The sequence below is a fragment of the Ostrea edulis genome, chromosome 4 (genome assembly GCF_947568905.1).
Source record: "Ostrea edulis chromosome 4, xbOstEdul1.1, whole genome shotgun sequence".
Taxonomy (NCBI): domain Eukaryota; kingdom Metazoa; phylum Mollusca; class Bivalvia; order Ostreida; family Ostreidae; genus Ostrea; species Ostrea edulis.
In genome coordinates, this window is record NC_079167.1 from 29,659,339 (window position 1) to 29,677,955 (window position 18,617).

The following is an 18,617-nucleotide window of genomic DNA, read 5'->3' on the forward strand; positions in this document are numbered from 1 at the left end:
GTTAATAAAAAAAAAAAATGAACGATAAATAAAGCAATCTTTTTTTTTCTTCTACTCTCGGAGAAAAAAATGACAAGATTTTTTAATCTATTGTTACCTTTATAGAGAGAAATAATATGTTATTGTTCCTTTAAAAAAGAACCCACCTAAAATCTGTGTAATTGTATTAATTTTAAGTCATTGAAAATAACAGAAAATAGTAAAAATGACTACATAGGAGGCTTATTTCAAGCTCAACAAAATCTATAAAATCCGATAGCTTCGCCCCATGGTCCCCACCACTGGGGGCCTTAAGGCGACCCCCAGACCACTTGCCTCGTGAAGTTGCCTCCCCTAACTTCTGACAATTCATGGACCCGTCCCCGACTGCTGCCGAAAAAAGTAAAAAAAAAAAAATGATGAGTCAATTGATTCATATCATTTATCGATCAATATCACAAATTCAATTCATTATTGAAGAACTTCACCAGTGTACTTAGAACAACACTAACAGGTTTTTGGTTATTCGAATTATTGAGATATTTTCATTTCAATGATACATAAAACTAGTGATAATTTGAATTATTTTAATTGCTCATTTTCTGTTCAAAATTTCGCCGGCGTCTGTTGTCGTCATTAACTTTTTACATTTTCATCTTCTTTTCCGGAATCACTGGACCAATTTCAATTAAACTTGGCACAAATCATCCTTAGGTGAAGGAGATTCAAAGTTCAAATGAAGGTCCATGCTCGCTTCAAAGTGAGAGATAAGGAAGAAAAGACTAGAGGCCCAAAGGCCAAATCGATCACCTGAGTCACCTTGGCCCATTTTCAAAGATTTTCTCAATATATTTGTATGTAAAGCTTTATTCCCTTATTGTGGCCTCATCCTACACCAAGGGGCCATGGTTTTCACAAAACTTGAATCTGCACTATACTATGACAGGAAGCTTCCATGTAAAATTCTACTTCCCTAGCCTATTGGTTCTTGAGAAGATTTTTAATGATTTTCTTCTATAGAATAATTTTAGGATACATGTCAAATTTAGCTGAGTGCTTAATAAAAATGTTGATATACAACATGTAGGTGTCACCATGATTCCTAGCATATAGATGGGTGCAAATACGAAACTAGGATACGTGGTCAGTTGCTAAAGAAATTCCTGTGAAAGCATGCATGGTGCAGCAAAAGGTATGTAGCTGATAGGGAAGGAGGAGGGCCCCATATGAAAGGTAGATTTTTAAGACGGGCAGACAGGGTTCTTGATTGTGCACAGTGTCTAAATCCCCATGCTTGGTACTGTGATGGTGTGGGTAGTGCGCATTAGCCCAAATGATAAAAATCTAAGCAAGAAAGGGGCTCCTGCTCAGAGCATGTTTTATGCACCAGCACCAGTATGTATAGATTACATGTAATTTAGGGTCATAATTTATTTATTACACCGATATGAAATACAAGTATTGACATAAAAGGGGAATATGATTTTTCATTAATCTGTAATAATCTGACTAAGTAAACCCCCTACTGGGTACCCCCTACCTACATGCTTCAGAACCAAAACAAGACGTGTTTGTGAAACACAAATGTCCCCGATAATGGCCAATTCCTAAGTCGGCCACGGTCACAAGGACAAATATCTTGGTACCAGTAGAAAGATCTTATCACAAGAAATGTGCAAGATGAAAGCTCTAATATTTACCATTTAGAAGTCATGACCAATGTCAATTTTTTAAAAGTAGGTCAAACTCCAAGGTCAAGGTCACAGGGTCAAAATGTTTGAATCCACGGAAAGGTTTTGTCACAAGGAATACTCGCGTGAATTATCAAAGCTCTAGCACTTACTGTTCAAAAGTTATTAGCAAGGTTAAACTTTCAGACAGAATGACAGACAGGACCAAAACAATATGCCCCCCCCCCCCCCCCGATCTTCGATCTCCGGTGCATAAAATCTCATGGCCGTAGGAACCGGGGGCACGGAAGGTCGTCCCCCCAAAAAAAAATTCATATAGTAAAATTCACATATAGTGTAATGTATAATTATTTTTAAGCAGAAAGTTCATTTCATTCAATAAAAAGGTCGTAATCATGAGGTAATGGTTCGGTTCTCGTTCCCATCTGGCGTCAAACCTATGATATGTAGTGACTATTCCTTTGCCAAGTGTCCGGCACTAGTGTCGTTTAAAGTCCTTTACCGGTATTTGTTGACGACTCATACGAGTGAAAAAATTTCGCAAGGGACGACTGATCAAAAGGTATCTAATATGTGTGACCTTGACTAACTTTCAAGGTCTAATAATTCATTAGATAACTTGTTCATAAGAAACTTCGTCTTGATACAAAAATGTCTATGCCCAACTGCCGTAATACCAGTTCAACGTTTGTATATATTTAAAATCTTTTTGCAAAGCTAATATGATGAATTGTTGACTTTTTTATCATCACAGTTTTTATGATAAAGGTAAACCCGACAATGTGTGAAGTATATTTATCAGTGACGTAACATCCCCAATGTGACGTAGGTCATGACGTGTAACAATTTTTTCAAAGCTTGTGAAGTTTCAGGCTGTCAAGACCTGTTTCATTCTTGGTCCGAAAGTAGACACTATCGTATCAGTGTAAGATCAACCTTCCGCACAGTTTTAACTTTGATTATATTTCACAATGTATGCCCAGACGGACGAAAGAAAGGCATTTTTCGAAAAAGTGCACGAAGAAGCAAGGAATGCAGGAAAAAAGGGATGGGGAGCACTAAGTTTTCTTGTTAGACTCAAAGGGAAATTTTTAAGAAATATCCTCTTCCAACAAGCATACCTAATATACCAACTTCGAATATTCGAAAAGATGCCGTTTCCTCAGAGCTTTATCCAAATGATGCTCCTTCTGAGCTTATCCCGATTCAGATATATGGTGATCGGAATTGTTTATTCAGAACTATCTCTTTTTTGTGTTTGGACATGAGGACAATTTTAAGGAATTGAAGGTACGAATTGTGTTTGAACTTGTTTCAAACCTGAAGCGCTACACGAATGAAAACACTTTTGTGACCATGTCCACAAACAAAAGTTCACTTCAATATGTCTTTGAAAGTTCCCTGTCAGAAGAGTGTTTAATTACTGGTGATTTGATTGCTTCGTTACAAAAGGAAATAATAAAAACAACCCGGAACGGTTGCTATTCAAGCCTTTTACATATGTTCGTAGCTTCTAACGTTTTTGCAGAAACCAATCATGTCGATTTTCCCCGAGGTGCAAAACCCTGTTGTATACAGACAAGATCATAATCAGCTTATTATTCCTCTTGACCGTGCTGATGCTAAAGAATATCAGGATGATATCCACATCATGTGGACTCAAACAATTGCTACAAAAATAGATGGTTGGACACCCAATCATTTTGTTGCCTGTATTCACAAGCATAAGGAACCTTTTTCAAAGCGTTCGAGGTTATTCTTTGAGAATTCTGAACCTCACCGCTCATTTGAACCAAAACAATCACAAGATAGTCCTTCCCCACTCTTGGAGTCTAACACAAATGAGGAGTCTATTGAAACAGGTAAATTGGGGGAAACTGCAAACAAAGAAACAGACAAACATGTTAAGGTTGCTTCCTTTATTGATTCTTCTTCTTCTTCAGAAGAAGAAGATGATATCTCAGAAATACCAGTTCAAAAGGCCCAGTTTGTACATGAAAAATGGCATACACCAGAGATCGGTAGTACCCCAAATCAGCCACGGAATATTTTCTTTCCAGCAAAAAAGTTTGGTAAAAAGATGAGATCTTTCAATGCCTCCTGGTTTGATCGGTGGTCTTGGTTACATTATGTAGAAATCAAAGATGTTGTATTCTGTTTTCCTTGCATAAAATCATTTCAGAAGAAGACTCTCAGTTGTCACAAGAAAGAAAAAGCTTTTATATCAAGTGGTTTTAAAAACTGGAAAAAAGCAACCACAAAATTCGCCGCACACGAGAAAAGTGATTGCCATAAAGAGGCAATGGAAAGGGAGTTTACGATAAAGGAGGAGGTTAAAGATGTTGGAGAATGTCTTTCAAAGACGCACGAAGTCGAGAAGAAGTCTAACAGAGAGAATTTGCTTAAAATCACAAATATTTGAAGTTTCTTGCTCGACAAGGAATTGCTCTTCGGGGTGACAAAGACGAGAAAAACTCGAACTTCAATCAACTTCTCATGCTAGAGGTTAAACGCGATCCCCAGCTTCAGGAATGACTACAACGCAAGACAAATAAGTATGTTGCTCCAGATATACAAAATGAAATTTTTCAGATGATGGGGTTGCAGGTTTTGCGACAAATTGTTCCGTTCATCAAATCGTCTGAATTCTTTTCAATAATGGCAGACGAAACACGAGATATTTCCAACAAAGAGCAACTTGTTTTATACATTCAATGGGTGATCAAAATTTTACCGCTCATGAAGATTTATTAGGGATGTATTGTCTTTCTGACATTGGGGCTAATTCAATAACCCTAACAATTAAAGATGCCCTTTTGAGGTTCGATCTGCCTATCAACAAAGTACGAGGCCAGTGTTATGACATGGCTGCTTCTATGGCTGGTTCAAAGACAGGTGTTGCAACACAAATTCATGCACTTGAACCCAGAGCCCTTTACATACACTGTTATGGTCATGCTCTTAACTTAGCTTGCAGTGATTCTATTAAGGGATGGAAGTTGCTTAGAGACACCCTGGACATTGCAAAGGATATAACAAAGTTGATTAAAGAATCTCCAAGAAGGGAGATGATTTTCAATACATTAAAAAATGCCCAAAATCTAGAGAAAACGTCAGCGGGAATAAGGGTTTTGTGTCCCACAAGATGGACAATAAAAGCCGACACATTTTTGAGCATTTTGTCAAACTATGAAATTCTAAGAAATGTTTGGGATGAAAGCCTCCAATACGTGCGTGAGGTAGAAATGAGAAACAGAATTAGGGGAGCGGCTGCTTATATGTGCAGGTTTGATTTCTTTGGGTGTTTACTGAGTGAAAAACTTTTACGTTATAGTGATAATTTGGCAAGGGCTCTACAGGCTCCAAATCTCTCGGCGAGTGATGGTCGAAAATTGGCATCAACGACAATGAGTGCTTTGCAAAGTCTCCGAGATGAGACAATCTTCAGTCAGTTTTACGAGGAAGTTGTTGAAAAAGCAAAATAGATGAACACCGATGATCTTGTTCTTCCTAGAAAACACAAAATCCCTCATAAACTTGATGATGGGACAGCAGCACATACTTTTTCATCGTGTGCAGATATCTATAGGAAAGATTTCTACGAGACATTAGATCTGCTTTTAGCTGGCATAAAATCTAGATTTGATCAACCAGGTTACAAAGCTTATGTTAATCTTGAAAACCTCGTAATTAAGGCTTGCACAGGTCAAACGTTTGAAGAAGAATTCAATTTTGTCACGACCCTATATGATAGAGATTTGAAGCGAAAGGATCTTATAATGTTAAAGACTGTTTTGCCAAAAGATTTTACGCCAGAGTACCAAGTGTGGTTGAATTTTTCAGACATTCAAATGAAAAAAGTCTGTTTGCCGAGATCCTCAAAATTCTCTAACTAATTTTGGTACTTCCTGCAACTAACGCTACCATGCAGTGAGAGCTCATTCAGCGCCTTGAAAAGATTGAAAACATCACTGAGATCAACAATGAGCCAAATACGAATAAACAATTTGCTTTTATTGCATGTTCATAAAAATGAGACTGATGAACTGAATCCAGAAAAAATAGTTGAGGAGTTCGTAAGTGAAAGTGAACACAGACTGGCGATTTTTGAAAAGTTTACCGAGTACTAAATACAAATGTACCTTATGACTCAGAAATGATTGATAACAAAATGATAAAGATATAAACAAAAACAAAAAAGGATAATAAAAACATCCTTAACACCCCCCTCCAAAAAAAAAAAAAACCCAAACAAAACTTAAAATTAAAGTTGAGGGGTTTTCTGGGAAACTAATTAGATTCTATGTACATGTACATAATTAGATATATGTACATGACGTACACCTCAATGCTTGCACATATTTATGCAGTTATCTTTTTACTAATGGTTTTGTCAATATCACTTTTTTATCGTAAATTACTTTGGTGTGCTGTGAGGTGCCCCCCCCCAAAGTGAAATTGCTTCCTACGGGCCTGAAAACTGTCCCCTGCCACCTAATCACAAAACCTCGACTTGTGGTGTCGATCTGATACCGAAAGAGAGATAACTCTATCTTTTTTTCTCTTTTTTTTAAAGAGATCTCCAAGAATCATAAATTGTACGACTTAATCTTCTCGAATGTTGCTCCATCTGCGTTATGTCATGAAGCTTTCATGTAAATCTCAGTTTTTCTGGCTTAGTGGTTCTTGAGAAGAAGATTTTTAAAGTTTTCCCTATATATTTGTATGTAAAACTTTGATCCCTCATCCTACCCCCGGGGTTCATGATTAGAACTTGAATCTGCACTATGTCAGAAAGTTTTCATCTACAAATAAGCTTTTCTGGCTCAGTGGTTCTTGAGAGGAAGATTTTCCCTAAATATTTGTATGTAAAACTTGAATCCCCTATTGTGGCACTATCCAACTCCCGGGGCCCATGATTTGAACAAACTTGAATCTGCATTATGTCAGGAAGCTTTCATGTAAATCTCAGCTTTTCTGGCTTAATGGTTCTTGAGAAGAAGATTTTTAAATTTTTTCCCCTATATATCTGTATGTAAAACTCTGATCCCCCATCCTACCCCCGGGGGCCATGATTTGAACAAACTTGAATCTGCAACATGTCAGAAAGTTTTCATGTACAAATCAGCTTTTCTGGCTCAGTGGTTCTTGAGAGGAAGATTTTTCCTATATATTTGTATGTAAAACTTTGATCCCCCTTTGTGGCCCCATCTTACCCCACAGGGCCATGATTTGAACAAACTTGAATCTGCACATGTCAGAAAGTTTTCATGTACAAATCAGCTTTTCTGCCTCAGTGGTTCTTGAGAGGAAGATTTTTCCTTTATATTTGTATGTAAAACTTTGATCGCCTATTGTGGCACTATCCAACCCCCAGGGCCCATGATTGGAACAAACTTGAGCCTGCATTATGTCAGGAAGCTTTCATGTAAATCTCAGCTTTTCTGGCTCAGTGGTTCTTGAGAAGATTTTTCCTATATATTTGTATGTAAAACATTGATCCCCTATTGTGGCAACAATCCAACCCCCGGGACCCATGATTTGAACAATCTTGAATATGCATTATGTCAGAAAGCTTTCACGTAAATCTCAGCTTTTCTGGCTTAGTGGTTCTTGAGAAGATGATTTTTAAAGTTTTTCCCTATATATTTGTATGTAAAACTTTGATCCCAAACCCTACCCCCGGGGGTCATGATTTGAACAAACTTGAATCTGCACTAAGTCAGAAAGTTTTCATGTACAAATCAGCTTTTCTGGCTCAGTGGTTCTTGAGAGGAAGATTTTTCCTATATATTTGTATGTAAAACTTTGATCCCCTATTGTGGCACCATCCAACCTCTGGGGCCCATGATTTGAACAAACTTGAATCTGGGGCAATGATTTGAACAAACTTGAATCTGCATTATGTCTGAAAGCTTTCATGTAAATCTCAGCTTTCCTGCCTCAATGGTTTTTGAGAAGAGTTTTCCTATATATTTGTATGTAAAACTTTGATTCCCCTTTGTGGCCCCATCCATCCCCGGGGCCCATGATTTGAACAAATTTGAATCTGCAACATGTCAGAAAGTTTTCATGTACAAATCAGCTTTTCTGGCTCAGTGGTTCTTGAGAGGAAGATTTTTCCTATATACACTGTATATTTGTATGTAAAAAACTTTGATCCCCTATTGTGGCACCATCCAACCCCTGGGGCCCATGATTTGAACAAACTTCAATCTGCATTATGTCAGGAAGCTTTCATGTAAATCTCAGCTTTCCTGGCATAGCAGTTCTTGAGAAGAAGATTTTAAAAGTTTTTCCGTAGATATTTGTATGTAAAACTTTGATCCCCCTCTGTGGCCCCATCCTAACCCCCCCCCCCCCCCCCCCCGGCCATGATTTGAACAAACTTGAATCTGCACTATGTCAGAAAGTTTTCTTGCACAAATCAGCTTTTAAGGCTCAGTGGTTCTTGAGAGGAAGATTTTTCCTATATATTTGTATGTAAAAATTTGATCCCCTATTGTGGCATCATCCAACCCCCGGGGCCCATGATTTGAACAAACTTGAATCTGAATTATGTCAGGAAGCTTTCATGTAAATTTCAGCTTTTCTGGCTTAGTGGTTCTTGAGAAGAAAATGTTTAAAGTTTTTCCGTATATATTTGTATGTGAAACATTGATCCCCCTTTGTGGTCCCATCCTACCCCCCCCCCCCCCCCAGGGCCATGATTTGAACAAACTTGAATCTACATTATGTCGGTTATCTTTATGATCAATGGCACTTGGAAGTTAATGTAAATATAAGTAACTCCCCTTCCAATGCTAGGTGCCTGTATTATTTGGTTGTTGCTCTGCTGTTTTCAATTCTGTTTTGGATTCTGTACCAGTATTTGCTTTGTTTTCAATACCAAATTATTTGTATTTTCAATCAGAGGCTGTCAGGATAAAAAAAATCTGTAGTGGTGTAACTGACAATGAAATCGCCAAAGATCGAGACAATGGGAGGAAAAAGAACGAGTGGAAAGGGCAGCAGAGTGACAGTGAGGAAGTGAGCCAGGATTAAAAACTTTTAAATCATTATTTTTCAGAAATGTCTACCATCATCTATTTCAAACCTTTGTTGTAACTTTTGACAATTTAATTCATATAAAAAATCATTTTACAGCGAATCATTTGTAATGTTTTCTTTCTAAATGTATGCATTAATAATGAATGCAGGTCAAAATGTGCATTGTACTTTTTTCAAACAATCATGTGAAAAGTCAATATATTAAAGTATAATTTACAAATGTATTTTCAACAAGTATTCATTCAATTTGGTTTGATAAATGTAAATTACTAGTATAGCCAACAATATTGACCAACAAAAAAGAAGCTTTAGGTCAATAACCGCCAATATCCAACCCACCCTTTCAAACAATGAAGGGCCAACATTGGGTCAACCTATAACCAACCAGTCTATTCGTCGGCTGTTAGTTGGCTTACAATATTATCTACGTTGGCCCAACAATAATGCCATCATTTCAACAAGGGGTCAACCAAAACAACCAACTACCAATATTGGCTGTAAGTTGACTTACAATTATACCTACATTGGCCCAACAGTATGCCAACATGTTGGACCAGCGTTGGGCTGATGAGCAAAATGACCGTGGGCCAACATAGGACTACCAACAGTGGCGCAACGTTGTCTTGCTATCTGGGCAGTGATCAATCTCATAACTCCTATAAGAAATACAAAATAGATAGTTGGGCAAACACAGACCCCTGGACACGCCAGAGGTGGGATCAGGTGCCTAGGAGGAGTAAGCATTCTCTGTCGACTGATCACATCTATGTTGTTGTTGGACTGAGCATGTTGTTACTCACTCTGAATTGGGTAGAAGTGGATTAATTAACATTTAAACACCAATTCTCATATAATGTGGACACTTTTTTCTGAAGAATTATATAAAAAAAAAAAAAAAAAAAAAAAAAGGTTTTAGAATACTTTTTTGAACGATAGGTTATGAAAGAAGAACATTCATAGCATAAAATTTCAAAAATTTAACACTCAATCACAAATCATTTAAAAAATAATGCTCAGTGGAATAGATCTGTCCATTTTCAGTTTGTAATCTACGTTATCTACACAGTTTAGCAAAACATCTAATTCAATATAGATCTATTGTTACATTAAAAAAATTACTTGATTTTGAGAGTTTACAATGTACGAAAGTCTTTGATATACAAATTGTAAAATTAGTAAAGAAAATTTTATATCATCTCTAGAATAATCAAACAATTCCTTATTCTACAGAGCAATTGTTTCAGATTAAAGATTTTTTTTAACTCTATCACTGTAAAGAGAAGGAGAAAATTTTCTGAAATGTTACATATAAATGATAGATCGACTTACATAGTTATGTAATAAACAAAATATCACATACTATTCTAAATGATAGTGTTACGATAGTGATCAAAAAGGAGATAACGTAAATTACAAATCGTCAATATTTCACAATCTTTGTAATGTAACTTGAATGAACAGCAGATTCAACTACTGTAGCAAGCTGGCAGCATTATCTTAATTTTTTGTTTCATTTTTATAAGTCAGGTGTAGTTCCTTGTGTAATATTTATTTTTGAATAGATAATAGCAAGTAAGCATACCTAACATTGAAATCAATAATTAGCAAACGGACGATTTTACTTATTTCTATTTATATTCTTTATTCAGACAACAACAACAAATACGTAGCATATAAAATAATGGCATTATATGTTTGTCACATTGATACGTACTAGTATCACAGATGTTATTGTATTAAATTTATCAGAATTTGTATCACTTATGGTATTGAATTTTATGACACCTTAAGTTATTATAACAAGCGTTCAAATACACAACATATTTAATAAAAATTGTAACGTACGAAATTAACTAAAATGAAAAGAACATCAAAGCTTCAAACGCCATTTTGAATTACTTTTGATCTGATGTCATAAGTTTTAACTCTAAGAACATTTTTGATGCATGATGTTGTGTTTGATATTCACTTCTGTGCTTTGTGAATGTCCTTACAAAACAATAGTGAAGTTGTGAGATCTTTGAAATAGACGATGCGATATCTATGTAATCTACGTTATGAAATGTTGTAATCTACATTATCAAATCTAAACAGGCTTTACTTTCTTAGATTTGCAAAGTTTTTAACAAATATTCAAATAATAGTGTCAAACAAATCGTAACCCTCATAGAAAGTGAACTAACATTTGCGAATTTACGTTCAAATGATTCAAACACCCCAAATCTTTTCCGCTGTAAACTATTTTTTGTAATCTACGTTATCGACCAATCACACTGAATATATTCAAACGATCTATAGAAAACTCACACAAGACATCTTAAACTTACAGACAAATAGTGATTTGATGTTTTTAAAGTGTTATTATCAAGATATAGACATGTTCTTTTCCCTTTACCTCGGACACATCTTGTTTTCATCAATTGTTCGTATGTGCTGTTTTGTATTCTTTGGTTGTCAATATGTTTATTAGGTGACCTTTATTCAAGAAATGCTTGTTGGTTCTCTTTTTTTTTTCTATTCGGAAATTCAGTAAGTAGTATAATATCAAGACTAAACCAGTCTAAAAGATCCGGCAGAGTGCTCTGATTTGTTTTACTACCACCATTTTGCCCAACACGATGGAAATTACAAAACACACGGAACGTAGATTACATCACGTAGATTACATATGAGCATTTTCTTCAGAGAATTCTTATTTTCTATCATCGATATGTTATATTATTCATAAATTTTTTTCATCACTGTCGACAAAGTGAAACAATAAACAGATTTACTTTTAGTTATTAAATGGTTTTGTTGCAGAGCGATCACGTAGATTACATTCTTATCTGTACGCTCGAAAATCCGACCGTTAAGAAGAATTATCTTCAATATGTGTTTTATAGTTATAAAATATGGGTTTGATTTGTGTAATTTATATCATTTCAGGTTAAAATACGATGAACATTTTATCCCAAACCATCTCGATTGAAATGCTGGGAACGTAGATTGCATCGTTCTTGGAGACATATGTTCATCAGTAATCGTTAATGTCAAAACAATTCTGCATTTAATTCAGAATAAAAGCCGGTCATTTCCTCAAATTATTTGTATCAAAAATTTTATATTCAAGTGAAGTTAAGTGATTATATGCAGATGGCCTTATATGGTACCCTAAAATGCGACATGGCGAAATCCATGTGGTTGTCGTTAATAAATTTATAAAACTATGCGGACCACAGCTACAATTTTAATTACAACATGTGAAAGTTTGATGAAAAATGCTATTTGTATGAGTGCTTTTATCTACATGTTCAAGGCAAGGAGACAGGTTAATCAGTAAAGTGTCCACATTATATGAGAATAGGTGATAACACTAATTAATAATATACTATCCGTTAGCACTGCCTCCTGCTGTTCTGACATTTCAGTTTAGTGTAATTTACAGATACAGTTCAACATATAAACTTTATATTTATCTCTATACATGATGTATCTGTTTATTCTACATGAGGCTGAAGTGGATATATCTTTTAGCACCGACTCTTACTGCATCTTGTTGATGTATCAAGCATATTATATATTGCATTAGGGATAACACACATGTATCAACTGGGTACTAATGTTTAAATATAAAACTTGAAATACTACTAATGAGTGTATTACTCCAAGAATTACTCTTCACTGTGCATTGTCTGTGAACTGTAGATCTACCCAGATTTAACAGATTCAATAAGAATTGAAGGTCAAAATCATGGTGGTAACACAAAGCCACTGCATACAAGATTTTCGAGGCTTGTTAAATGGAAAAAAAATTATGAAAATGATAGTCTCCAACAATATCTACATTTAACTCATATGTGAAATCTGACAACAGTTTCAATATTCAGACAGATGGAAACCAACGTAATTCAGACGAAAAGGGAGTGCAACTCAAAATACCAAGGCAAAACAAGAAAGGCCATTGTGAATCAGCAGCTGATGTCCTATACAACCATCCTTCCATGACACATGCAATGGGAAGGTATTAAACAGCTAAGTATATATAAAATGATATGAAAATCCCACACTCGTTCCATATAATGTCCCTTGAACATTATAAGTATTTACTTATTCCAAATACATGTACATAGTTTAAAATAAAGTCAGAAATTCTAACATTTTTTTTTCCTTTTAAAGTTTAATTTCATTGCCTGTCTGAAACTCCAAAATGACATTTCCAGAAAGCTAAAAATCAACAAAAAATGGCTAGTAATGCAACTAACACGTACCTTACAACCCAGATTTCATTCCACTGAAAAGAGAAGGGGCAGAGTAAGAAGTTTTTATTAATGAAAGATAAATATATGTTGAAACATCTTAAAAGATATATTGTTAGCTCACCTGAGCTGAAAGCTCAAGTGAGCTATTTCAGTGGCGTAGCTTCCATTGAGGCAACCGAGGCAGCTGCCTCGGTAAACAAAAAACACCTTTTACGTTGTTAAAATGTCGATAGCTTCTGGACCCCCTGCCTCGGTAATATTCGAACCCAAGCAACGCCTATGTATTTTAATCACCTTTTATCTGCCGTCTGTCTGTAAACTTTACACATTTCCATCTTCTCCAGAACCACTGGGCCAAATTCAACCAAACTTGGCGTAGATCATCCATGGGTTAAGGGATTCAAGATTGTTAAAATGAAAGGCCATGCCCCCTTCAAAGGGGAAATAATCACAAAAATGTAAAAATAGGGGGGAGGGGGTTCATTTAAAAATCTCCACAAGAATCACTGGGCCAGGAGAGTTCAAATTTACATGACAGCTCTCTGAAATAGTGCAGATTCAATTTTTTAAAATCATGGCCTCGAGGGTAGGGTGGGCCTCAATAGGGGATAAGGTTTTACATACAAGTATATAGGAAAAATCATTTTAAAAAATATCTCTTGAACTATTTAAGCTAAGGCTTTTATATTTTGTATATACATTGTTTAAGAAAAGTTCTTTCATGTGATGTAACGGTGTTCGGTCTTGAGACTTTGACCTGGAAGTTTGACCTACTTTTGATAAAAATCTGACCAATTCAATATCTCAACTATTTAAGGTAGTGATTGCAAGGCATCACGTGGTTTATTCATGTAGTATCTAAAAAGAGACAATTTTCGTTTTCGATCCCGGAATACGTCAAGCGCTTAAGCATCAGTAATAATATGACAGACGATGGACACAAAGACTTGTCAGCTATAACCAAACACAGGGTAAAGTGAAAATATGTTTAGAACTATACGAATAAAATACAATACAAATGAAAAATTCCTATATGTTTTACTTATCTTTTAAATAATAGTCATTAGGCCCTAGGTCTCCATGATGCATATAACCCACCCATCCCCCAACCCCTGTTAATTTTCAGTCTTGCAGCATGTAAATTTAATTCACAAACCACTAGGCCTATATTAAAATCATAATATGCTATGAATTTCATAACATGTGGATGGTGTTAGTGCACATACATTTTCAGAGCATGAATAAACAAGTAAATTCAAACAGAAAGTAATAAAAACATCTCCAAAGCAACAGTACTATCATTCTATGTGGAATAAATTCAATAATAAACATCAAAACATTTTTATACTTTTGATATGAGTTGAAATAAATGCATGTAAGATGCATATTTATTGTAATTATCACCTGGAGCATTTATGTAAGGAGGGGGAGGGGGTAACTTTAGTGCTCATAGCGCCATACTAAACCTGAAAACCAATATTGATACTTTCAGCATGTTCAGGAAAAATTCCAACTAACATATTAAAAAAAATTTAAAAATTCATTGGTCATTTATTTCTTGGGGGTGAAAATATGTCTGCTTTGGTGAATAATTGCCTTCTAAAAATTGCAGAATTGCTCATAAGCAGCCCTGCTTCTATTTCATATGAAAATAAATGGATATATTAATACAAATTATATATCATGTAAGGCTTTAACTTCAATTTGATATAAAATTTATATCATTTACTCTTTTTGTTTCAATCTTAAACACCATCTGAAATACCTGTACCATTTATTATGGAAAGTCGACAAAAGGGGATACCATGGCAACCGTATCGTCACAATTTTCGTGAAAACGATATATTATATTATAATTTCAGAATGAGTTACAGATATTGTCAACTGCAAAATATGTAAAAATAAAAAATCGAAAAAAATTCATAGATTCATTAATTTTCAATGATCCATGCAATCACTACCTTAAAGAGACACTACAGCTCATTTTGCGCAAAAATCATGAAATGACAATTTTCCTAGTGCTTTCTCAATTTTTGTTGCATTGTTGAAAGTATGAACTTTGCGAAAATAACACTTATCTAAAGTTAAAAATTATCGTTTTAACGTAAAAATTAATACTTTTTGATGGCCTATACAAAAAATATCGAGTCTCCTCCTTTCAGTCTTCAGACGCATGCGCATAGACAGTAAACAGTGCAGCATGTCGTCCAGTGAGAGAAAGTGTAGTTGACAGATCTAGAATTTTGACAGATTCTGTGAGAAAAGAGGTAAAAATAGAATGAGATAAAACTCATACGTGAAAAATAATTTACCTTGGTATCAGTTTGACCGTTGGAAAACAAAGAGCTCGGAGAAACCCATGTAACTCAGTGGCGGATCTAGGATTTCCGAAGGGGGTGTGAAAGTCAAAGATTAGCCACAGTAATCGGCCATTCTGGTGCAAAATTTGGATTTTCATTCACAATCTGTGGCGTAAAAAGGGAGGGGGGATCCTGCCCCCCCCTAAATCTGCCATTGAGACTAGCTGCGAAGACACTACTTTTAAAAGTAAGTGCTATTTTTATCTGAGCACGACACGTGTTAGTTGTAAAAATATCGGTCAATGGGAACATGGAAGGGTTTCTGTTGAAATAATGATTTATATAATTGCTTATTTTAAGGAGCAGGGAATACTCTTATACTTAAAAGGTGAGTGTGCACCCCCTTGAAGGGGAATTAAAATAATTTCCTACACAACACCTTTGCTGTCATTCAAAACCACGTGATGTAAATAAGCATTCATAAGTCCGAGTCAGAACGAAGAAACCTTTGAATTCCGAACGATCTTCAAAGCGCAGTTGAGAGTAAATTGATGCATCCCAATTGTTCAAAATTTTCAGTATCGATATGAATTTTATCATTTTATCAATACATGTTTTAAAAAACACTTTATTAAAATGTGGAAAATGAGCTGTAGTGTCTCTTTAAGATAGAGCTTTCATATTTCGTAGAAAGATTTCTTATGACAAGATCTTTTGTATCATACCATGATCAATTACCTGGTGACCTTGGTCTTATCCAGAACAGCAAGATCATGTCAATCATATTGGTGTTGAGGCATTTCTGTGTATATTATGTGAATTCATTTTCAGTAATGTTGTGATCCTTTGGGGCTCATGTAGGCTGGGGCCACAATATGGGATCAACAATTTTCATGGGAAAAAAGATTGAAATCTTTTTAAAATCACAACAACTTTACAATGGCAGGGCCGAGGTGACTCCGGTGAGCGATGTGGCTCTTTGGCCTCTTGTATACTGTTTAAGATGCATGTATTTAAAATTTATCATGGGGTATATTTGCATTTATTTTTTCAGAAATTTTGCATGTCCATGTCTTGGAAGGTGACTATAGGTGGGAAGTCAATAGATGCTTACCAGATCAGATGCTTGCAGAGGATACTGGGGATAACGGCAGAAAATGATGAAAAACAGGGAAGTGGCAGACAGGGCTGACATGAATGTAATAAATAATGAGCTGAGGAGACGGTGATGGAACTATATAGGACACGTGCTATGGAGGGGAGGTGACAATGACAGTGAGATGGCGTTAGGTTGGACACCAGAAGGGAAGAGGGCATTTAAGAGACCGAAAAAATCTGATCGAGAGGAACAGTAGAAGCAGAAAGAAAGATTGCAGAATGGAGAAATTGGAATGAGATCCAGATGGAAGCAATAGAACAGAGTGGATTGGAAAGAGTCTCGGTCCTATGTGTTTTGGCATGGAGAGAACTAAGTAATATCTAGATTGTTGTAGATAGGATGACCAGGAATATGAATGGATGTGATGGAAACTGTACTAAGACCCTGATGTATTTGGATAGATTTACATACCATCCTGATTTTGCTATGCAAAACTTTAAAAAAAAAATCCTCATCTCATACTGTAGCTGACATTGTACTTATTAATATCGCAAATGAACATATTTTTAGACATACGATATCTAAACTATGGAGTCCATGTACATTTCCACAATGGATAATAGGTTATGATATATGTGTGGAATATTTCCTATGATATGCACATGTTAACACATTAGTTTAAATGATGATGTATATCTTATGACTATGGAAGAAAATGTGTTGAAAACACTTCTATGCTGCACATAGGAATATATATTAATGCCTAATAAAAACATTTATTTTGTACAAAAACAAGAGAAACCTAATAAAACGACAATAGATTGCCACTTCTAGTGTACAGAAATACATAAGGAAGAATTATTGTCTTGCAAGACAATAATTATTTAATTACCAAAATTCATGTGATATTCATACACATTCATGTGCCTGTTTTGAGGTTAAAAGGTGCTTGAAATAATTAAATACTGGTGTTATTACTGAAATATACATGTATGATATGGAGCAATTTTCATTTAATTAAATTTTTGGTATCAAAATGACAGCTAATGCCCCTTTAAGAATAACTATCTTCAATGCACATCATAATGACTTTGTTTAGCTTGAAAGGATATTGGCTATAAGGAATCTTGATCATAAATATTAAAAATATTTTTAATTTCTCTCAAGGAGTTCCCACTGCTATTCAAGAGTCTGTGTACCTAGTCACCAAGGGCAAGGATAGAGGCCCTGTGGTTCTGCATTTCACAGGGCCAGTTAAGGGGCTAAAAGATGCACAAAGACACCAAATTAAAAGTGGAGCTTGTTCATTTTTAGTGCCATCCCTGTCATTATCTTCCATGTGGCTTATAAAGCTGTGAAAACACTAGTGCTTGTATAATGCACAGACACGTGAAGTGTGGGTAGTGTACGTGTACAGATGTTGTGTACATACCACCACCCCTCCACTGTCTACAAAATATACACCTGTAGAACCAGTAATATCACCAGAATATGTTATTCCCCCACCGATCACCTTCATAAGTCATTATGAAGTCAGTTCTACTTTCTGTGAGCTCTGGTGAGATATTGATACATACTGTACCACTGGATCTAAAAGAAAGCCATTTTACCACCATCCCATTCCAATTTGATATCCTTTACTCTCAGGCGCTTTAAATCAGAGACGGGACACTTATAATTTTGATAATGTTGATTTTCCGTTATATTGACATGCATAGTAATTTATCATCCCTTGCAAATTATGATATACTGGCTGACAACTCCCTCCCCTTACACTGCATGATAGGACGAATCCGCCCCTTCTTTACATGTATGGTGTTGAAGTTTGGAATAGAGAACATCTGTTATGGATTTTTTGGTCCCTTTTAAAATTTTCGTTTGATAGTCAAGAATTTTAGACGATCGCGAGTTATCCTCTGCTATGTTGCCCCCCCCCCCCCCCCCTTCCCTTCAGAAAAAAATCTTAAGATTCTTATGTGCAACAAAAATGGAAGTTCAGTAAAATTTCTGGCAATTTTCTTGCATATTGTAATGAAAAAAAATAATTTGATTTATAGTCAATATTAGCCCTATCTAGATTGAAAAAAAATAATATATGTCTCTGATATAAAGCCTACCAAAAATACCGTGTAATTTCATTCCAAATGTACCTAGCAAATTTGTCATGTAATTGGATATGTAAGGTATTTTATATATATTAAAAAATATTTTATTAAGATTAATTTTTTTGAATTTGAATATGGCGTATTATACGCCA

At 35.4% G+C, this 18,617-nt stretch overlaps 1 long non-coding RNA gene across 1 annotated transcript in view; it reads right to left on the reverse strand.

Moving 5' to 3' along the window:
• LOC125671806 (uncharacterized) overlaps window positions 1–18,617 on the reverse strand; it is a 26,137-nt gene continuing 7,520 nt past the window's right edge. The window contains exons 2-3 of the long non-coding RNA XR_007368747.2: window positions 12,971–12,993; window positions 1–366 (exon numbers count right to left, since the gene is read on the reverse strand). This is a non-coding gene — a long non-coding RNA (uncharacterized LOC125671806). The remainder of the gene's footprint in view (window positions 367–12,970; window positions 12,994–18,617) is intronic.